The sequence below is a fragment of the Nilaparvata lugens genome, chromosome 5, assembly GCF_014356525.2.
Source record: "Nilaparvata lugens isolate BPH chromosome 5, ASM1435652v1, whole genome shotgun sequence".
Taxonomy (NCBI): Eukaryota; Metazoa; Arthropoda; class Insecta; order Hemiptera; family Delphacidae; genus Nilaparvata; species Nilaparvata lugens.
Window position 1 is genome coordinate 52,147,310 of NC_052508.1, and position 9,211 is coordinate 52,156,520.

General features: G+C 32.4%; 1 long non-coding RNA gene across 1 annotated transcript; it reads right to left on the bottom strand.

Moving 5' to 3' along the window:
* Positions 1–283: 283 nt before the first annotated feature.
* On the bottom strand, positions 284–2,454 carry LOC120351420. Its single transcript, XR_005571387.1, has 2 exons — positions 1,843–2,454; positions 284–630 (listed from the first exon to the last, which is right to left on the bottom strand). It is a non-coding gene; the product is annotated as an uncharacterized LOC120351420 (long non-coding RNA).
* Positions 2,455–9,211: the final 6,757 nt, after the last annotated feature.

Sequence of the window (9,211 nt, forward strand, 5' to 3'; positions counted from 1 at the left end):
GGTTGAGTGGACATTACTGTCCAAACTTCGCCACGTCTTCAAATAAAATAGTTATTCTATTCTATTCAAACTATGATCTTCCAAATGATTGTCGGTGTAGAAGCAGTGAAATAGTGTGAAAATAAGAAAACTCAGAAATATTCTTAGAAGAAATACACAGCATTTTGAAAATGTAGTATTTATTGCAGTTTGTACTTTTTTATTATTGCAATTGTCAAGGTTGAATACAGATACATTAGTACGGAAGAAACATTTAATTATCGAGAGTAATAGCCTATTGTAGTCCTGTGATAATTATGTGTATTTTCAAAAACATAATAAAATAACAGAGTATACAAAAATGTTATTATTATTGCTGAGTTATTGAGTTCTCGCAGAACACGAACATTTTTGTTTGGAAAAATTGATTGTTGGATCATGGGAGAAAAATGTTGGAGTGTCTGACGCCTATATGTGCTTTGAGGTCGCTTTTGCGCTTCGATCTGTGGTTGCAAAGATGGCAAGAGAACCTGGGCGCCACTCCACACTCATCTCTCAAGTGCCTTTGTAAATCTCTTTTCAATTTGTAAGTTTTGCCACATCTGTTGCACGGGTGCCTCATTCTTTCACCGGTCACTTGTCCATTATTATCTGTAAAATAGTTTTTCTGTTCTTTTAGTTATACAGAAACGATTCTAAGAATCAATCAAGGATATATTATTCCCATCTAAAACAGTAATTGAAAGAAAGTTATTGCCTACAATAGGTTAACTAATGGATAGTAGTTCATTGCGGTACCTTAGCACAGCTACTAAATTAGTACAATACATGAATTTACAAAAAAATCAACCAGAATGAGTGAATATATAATGATTGCTAAATCAATATCAATCCGAACTGAAAACTCATGTGGTACAGAAGTGGATAATTTTTTTAAAAATAAGTGTATTTGGATATAACTTTTAAATAAATATACAAGCTTTGAAAATACGATTTTTATTGACTAATGTAAGTACAGCCTCATTTATATCCTTCGAATAAATACATAAAATCTATAAAAATCCTATTTTTACTGACCAATATAACTACAGTTTCATATATCTGATCACCCCAATAATTTTATCAGCCTATTACAATTTCATGCCGATCAAAAAAAAACGATAAGCAAGGCATAATTTGTATCTTCGAAGCAGTAAAATGAGGCAGAAATAAACTATTCTCTCGAAAATGATCATCTATAAGAGATCCAAATAGACCCCCAATTTTCCAAGTTGACCACATCATGAAGCAAATGCGAGGAATCTAGAATATAATGTATTCCAGATTCCTGGCAGAAAACGTGAAATACAAGTGCCTGATTCACTTAATAACTTACGGGTGTTCCATGATAAATAATAAATTACTGAATATATGAACATTCAATTATTATTGCTTGCAACTACAGCTCTAACCATCGCTGCTTACTTGGTGTTAAGCATAAGAATATTTTCCGAATTTTCGTGGTTAATACAAATGAAAAATACGAGAAAACATAATTTCGTATCTTCTAAATAGATGCTGATGCCAAGTGGCCTGGTGTCAAAATTTTCAGGTCGACCTGATCAATTTGTTGTCGCCTCTGACAACATGACAATGACATGACTTGCCTCTGTCTTGACGAAAGCTTTAAGCAGTTGGCACCGACAAATTTTAAAATGTGTCCATCCGAAAGACGGGATGTTCATTCAATCATCTAAAATAATATGAAGGTAAAAAAAAAATTATTAATCCAATGAATTTGAAGAGTAAAATAACTTGAGATGTACTGATTCGTGATAGTAATCAAGATAAAATGGATATTCACATAAGGCTATAATTGCTTACATCAGTTACAATCTTTAGACAAAATTAGCTGTTTAGGGGAGAATAAAATTCGAGTGCTTGATTCCTATATGTGTTTTAAGGTCACTTTTTCGCTTGGATCTGTGGCTGCAGTAAGGGCAAGAAAACTTCGGTTCCACTCCACATTCACTCCTCAGGTGCCTGAGCAAAGTGCTCCTCAGAGTGTAAGTTTTGCCGCAGCGCTCACACGGGTACCTCAATCCCTCTCCAGTCGGTCCATCAATAACTGTAAAATAATTCATTCATTTATTATATCAATAACACCATTACAAAACAGAAAATTGAATATAACTGATACATTCGTTCAATTTAGTTGATGATCTAATTCGATATTCCTTCTCCTATTGAAATTAATTTGTGTAGAATCACAGACTATACTCTATGTAACTTTCGGCTTAGTGTAACACGTATGAGTTAAGTAAAGCAATGTAAGTTATTCAAGTGGGGACAGTTACATCAATTTTAGTACAGTATAGTACCATATAAGGATGGTAATATTCAGATAAATGAATTAGTAAATAACTATTTAAACTTTACTTTGGGTTAATGGAACTGGTGTTTCAAAACACTATCTGAGATTACATGCATTTTCTAGCTGTTCCAATATAATACTCAAGTTAAACAAACTAATCGCGGCTGATAATAAACTTCTAACATAAATCAAATATGACTGTCTAAATCAAATTGACTACACTATCATAATTATGAGAAAACAATTACAATAAAATAATAAATCACAATCATAATAATAGGTACTACATGAATAATTAAAAAATATTACTTACCAAGCCATCACCAAAAAAGGAAAAATGATAATATGAATCATGATTAATATTCTGAATAAAAAACCGTTTCGGGTATTATTCATGGTTGGTAAGTCTGAGCTTATACGTGTTTCAAGCAATCCAGCAATTATTTTCAATATCGGAGAGCACCAAGTTATACTCTCCAGTCTACAGATGGAAATTACTGAGATATTGCAATTCAAATGGTAATGAATTAATAATTATTATTAAACGAAAATCCAAATTAAATGCTGTAATTCACCCTGAAGACTTCTGCTACTGCAAATATTGATAACAGGGTGAACAGCTACACAATAATAGCGCTCATCGAATTTCCATCTAGCTGTTTACCCTGTTGTCAATATTTGCAGTAGCAGAAGTCTTCGGGGTGAATTACAGCATTTAATTTGGATTTTCGTTTAATAATAATTATTATAATCTTCACATTTGTTACTGAAAAATCGAGTCATATGCAAACAGCATCATCAAAACATTGGGAATAACTGAACATACAACGTTTTCACGAAAATCATTATTTCTTTTTTTATAATTTATTACAGGCATTCTTAAATATGCATAAAAGATCAACAACTTATTGACATTATTGACAACCGTCAAACATAATTAATTCATCACAATTCAAAATAATAAACGGATGCAAACTCCAATTTTACACTACAAACTATGTGGAACTATTTTATGTAGTTGTTTATTTGTTGGGTGAAGATGATAAAAAGGTGATAAATTCCATAGAGTGAGTAAATAATTTAAAATAAAATCTTGTAAAATAATCATCACAATTCAGTGTAAAGAACTTTTATTGAAAACTCAAATCATATAATAGGAATCGACTAATCAAAAACCAAATTGGGGTGTCTGATGAAAATATGGGTTTTGAGGGTTCTTTTTCTCTTAGATTTGTAGTTGCAGTGAGGACATGGAAACTTGGGCTCCACTCCACACTCGTTCTTCATGTGCTTTCTCATGTCATTCTTGAATCGGTAAGTTCTGTCGCACTTCTCACATGGATATCTCACTTCTCCTCCAATCAGTATGTAGTCAACTGCAGTGGAGAATCATAGTTCACAATTATTAACATTTAATCAAATAAATCTACCATTTTAATAATCTACAATAATAGTATAGTATAGTATAGTATAGTATAGTATAGTATAGTATAGTATAGTATAGTATAGTATAGTATAGTATAGTATAGTATAGTATAGTATAGTATAGTATAGTATAGTATAGTATAGTATAGTATAGTATAGTATAGTTGATCAACATTGAATAGAAATTCAACACTAGATAACACAGCATACGGAAAAACTTATCTGAAAATGTAATAGTTGAAATCAATATTACTGAATCTTGACGCTGGAACATTCGTGGGTTCGAATCCCACCAAGCGCATGGATTTTTGATCATGTTATCTTGTCATATGGGGTCTCATATGAACACAAATGCAGGCAAAATCCAGCAAGGGAACAATCTAAATAGTATCTAAATATCTCGCTACAAAAAATATAAGGAAAAGAATTCTTGATCAATTTCTAAAATGAATCAATAAATACAGAAAGGCCTGTATTAATACTGTAAGTATTTCAAGAGTAAATATGACAACAAATCTCAATAATATACATAGTATGTATAACTGTAAGAGCTCCAATCCATTAATAGAGACTAGTTTGAACTTGATTTTTTTATGAGGAAAAGAGCCAATGTATTAGAATTACATGCTAATTAGAAAAACCATTTTTATCATCAACCCAGTGGTTTGAATCCGAGCTCGGGATTTAGCTAAGTCCTAGACTTTAAACAGCTGGAGTCAGAAAATTGGCTTTCCAAAACGGGGCGTAGTCGCAGCTTTTATAACAGTAGTCGTAGTTTTTATTTTCTCATTTCTATAATTGGAAACGTTTTTCCATGACAAAATTAGGCTAGACATTTCTAAATCATTCAAAATAGCAGAAACTTTACACTATTTTCTCTTTATTTTATTTTGTGTTCAATTTTCTAGTTTTTCGAAATTTAATTCAAACGTGACTATGACAATGACTGCGACTACGCCCCATTTTGGAAAGCCAATTTTCTGACTCCAGCTGTTTAAAGTCTAGAACTTAGCTAAATCCCGAGCTCGGAAACCGGCCCTAAGAGAAATGCCAAACCGTCGACTTGAATCTTAGATCTCACTTCGCTCGGTCAATCAATCCTCGAAGAAACATGCAGCTATGTTAAGTAACAAACTTGGAATTATAAACGCTCAAAATTGTTGAATTTAGTGGCAAAACCGGCCCTAAATGTTTGAATGTTTAAATGTTTATATGTTGCGCATTTACGGCGAAACGCGGTAGTAGATTTTCATGAAATTTGACAGGTATGTTCCTTTTTTAATTGCGCGTCGACGTATATACAAGGTTTTTGGAAATTTTGCATTTCAAGGATAATATAAATGGAAAAAGGAGCCTCCTTCATACGTCAATATTAGAGTAAAAATCAGACTATGTAATTATTCATCATAAATAAGCTGACAAGAGTGATTACACAGATGTGTGGAGAAGCCAGTCTATTGCTGTATTTCCATAAGATCTATAGGTCCAATCAGGTACTTGTGGATGAGAATACTGCGTGAGGTCTACTGTTCACAGAACTACTACTATGAATAGAGGCTAATCAAATTCAATATCACATCATAGAGTATTGTAATATAATACTAGTAGTTCTGTGAACAGTAGACTTCACGCAGTATTCTCATCCACAAGTACCTGATTGAAACTATAGACCATACAGCAATGGACTGGAAATACAGCAATAGACTGGCTTCTCCACACATCTGTATAATCACTTGTCAGCTGATTTATAATGAATAATTTATTCTATAGTCTGATTTTTACGGTAATACTGGCGTATGAAGGAGGCTCCTTTTTCCTTTTATATTATCCTTGAAATGCAAAATTACCAAAAACCTAGTATATACGGTCGACGCGCAATTTAAAAAGGAACATACCTGTCAAATTTCATGAAAATCTATTACCGCGTTTCGCCGTAAATGCGCAACATATAAACATTCAAACATTTAGGGTCGGTTTCCGAAACTTTACACTATTTTCTCTTTATTTCATTTTGTTTTCAATTTTCTAGTTTTTCGAAATTTAATTCAAACGTGACTATGACAATGACTGCGACTACGCCCCGTTGTGGAAAGCCAATTTTCTGACTCCAGCTGTTTAAAGTCTAGAACTTAGCTAAATCCCGAGCTCGGAAACCGGCCCTAAGAGAAATGCCAAACCGTCGACTTGAATCTTAGACCTCACTTCGCTCGGTCAATTACCAGCCACATTCACAATATTTTCTAATATTGTGGTAATCAATTACAAAAATTACATCTCAAAAATATGTTTATACTACAATTTATTATTAGAAACATAATTTTACAGCTCAGTGTTATTATCTTCCTATATTACAGCATTTTTTCAAATAATTATTATTATTTACAAGAAAACGTTATTTACTCTGGCACTTAGTAGCACAGTATACTAATACATTACTTTTACAGTGGGGTAATTATAAGATTTATTTGTACACACCGACTGATACATGCTCTAGCTTGGATAATACTCTTGTTTTAATACAGTTTACAAGTTCACATTGACTCCAATATTCGAAAATATCTACACCTTTCAAGTCATTTGAAAGCGCAAAAAATCGATTCACTACCAGGACAAAAATATTTGTTTCGTACTCCATTAATTGATTATACATCAGCTATTCAATTATTATTTCGGTATTAACTGAACTAAGAGTCATCTAGATTATTCATATAGTTACAATACTAACAATTTGTTCTATAGAGAATAAAAGTCTATGAAAGATATAATTCCTTAGGAGATGAACATTGAACATTCTATATAGGAGAAAGAAGCTTGGAAGGAGTTTGTATTCAAGTTTTATTTCAAGAAAGAGTTTACTCATTTTTGTATCCTATTGGATGAAAGAAGTTCTGAAGGGCAAGAAAAATTTACGAAAAAATTTCTAAAAAAATATTGCCAGCAATAGACTGGCTTCTCCACACATCTGTATAATCACTTGTCAGCTGATTTATAATGAATAATTCTATAGTCTGATTTTTACGGTAATATTGGCGTATGAAGGAGGCTCCTTTTTCCTTTTATATTATCCTTGAAATGCAAAATTACCAAAAACCTTGTATATACGTCGACGCGCAATTTAAAAAGGAACATACCTGTTAAATTTCATGAAAATCTATTACCGCGTTTCGCCGTAAATGCGCAACATATAAACATTCAAACATTTAGGGCCGGTTTCCGAAACTTTACACTATTTTCTCTTTATTTTATTTTGTTTTCAATTTACTAGTTTTTCGAAATTTAATTCAAACGTGACTATGACAATTACTGCGACTACGCCCCGTTTTGGAAAGCCAATTTTCTGACTCCAGCTGTTTAAAGTCTAGAACTTACCTAAATCGCGAGCTCGGAAACCGGCCCTAAGAGAAATGCCAAACCGTCGACTTGAATCTAAAGGTGCGTACAGATATACGCGCCGCTAACATGAAGAATTCACTTTTAATCAGCTGACTATATCTGTATTTTCACAGAAACGGAAAGATACAGATATAAAAAGCTTGGCATCAGCTGATTAAAAGTGAATTGCTCATGTTCGCGGCGCGTATATCTGTACGCACCTTAAGACCTCACTTCGCTCGGTCAATTACCAGCCACATTCACAATATTTTCTAATATTGTGGGAATCAATTACAAAAATTACATCTCAAAAATATTTTTATACTACAATTTATTATTAGAAACATAATTTTACAGCTCAGTGTTATTATCTTCCTATATTACAGCATTTTTTAAAATAATTATTATTATTTACAAGAAAACGTTATTCACTCTGGTACTTAGTAGCACAGTATACTAATACATTACTTTTACAGTGGGGTAATTATAAGATTTATTTGTACACACCGACTGATACATGCTCTAGCTTGGATAATACTTGTTTTAATACAGTTTACAAGTTCACGTTGACTCCAATATTCTACACCTTTCAAGTCACTTGAAAGCGCAAAAAATCTATTCACTACCAGGACAAAAATATTTGTTTCGTACTCCATTAATTGATTATACATCAGCTATTCAATTATTATTTCGGTATTTACTGAACCAAGAGTCATCTAGATTATTGATATAGTTGCAATACTAACAATTTGTTCTATAGAGAATAAAAGTCTATGAAAGATATAATCCCTTGGGAGATGAACATTGAGCATTCTATATAGGAGAAAGAAGCTTGGAAGGAGTTTGTATTCAAGTTTTATTTCAAGAAAGAGTTTACACATTTTTGTATCCTATTGGATGAAAGAAGTTCTGAAGGGCAAGAAAAATTTACGAAAAAATTTCTCATTCTTCTTAAACAAACCCTATGTTGAAGATAATACTCATAATGTCATATCTGTATGTTTCATGTAAATATGAGGTTATATTCTCCTCTGATCCTAAGTAGGAGAAAATTACTTCAGAAGACCATAGTCTTGTGTTTAAGGGCAATATGTGTCTTGAGGTCTGCTTTCCTCTTGGATTTGTGATCGCAAAAGCGACAGGCAAACCGAGCTGCAACCCCACACTCGTTTTTCATGTGATTTCTCATGTTGCTTCTCAAACTGTACGTTTTTCCACATTTTTCACACGGATATCTGATCTCTCCTCCAATAACAACGCAATCTCTCCCACTATCTGTAAGAAAGTACATAACAATCAAACATCCTATAAAATATGTGTAAATCATAAATTGATGAGAAATAATTTTGAAAACAAAACAACAATTTACAACATCCAATCACAACCTATTTAAATAAAAATAAGTCAGAGAGGCAGATATTATTTAGTCTACACAACATATTATCATGAAATGGTGTTTTTAATGATGATGATTTTAATGATTTATTGTTGTCAAAGTATTTTTCCCATTCATTTTGAAGGAGAGTTTCTCATTCCTTGGAATGTGTTGTGGAAGTCGAAATATGGGTGAGCTCTCATAGAGAGCTGCCAAGTGTTCCAAGTTTTCCACGTTCTTTCTATTACCAAAAATTGTGGAAGATTTTTTTTCACATTGAAACATTCTTGCTGGTTTTCTCTGTTGAAGATAAGTTCAAGAAGAACAAGATACTATGAGACAGTGAGCTAATGTATATGTAGCTTCTTCATCTTCGATTAATAACACGATAAGCATCACTCTCTCAATAATTCAATATTAATATTAGCATCAGTCTCCAAGAACGAAGAACTCTGAACACCTGCCCCCCCTTTGTGTACACACACCCTAACTACACTACCGACATACTTTTGTATGGGAATGTTATGGGAGTGGATCTAACTGAAAACATAATTAAAATCGTAGGAAATTACTTTTATTGGAACCAAAACTAAGACTTCAATCTAGAACTAAGTTTAGAGAATGAGCCAAATTGATATTTATATACATAAATATTTGTAAATATGAAAATTCTATTATTGCATTCATTAATTATAAAAATCGTCTTA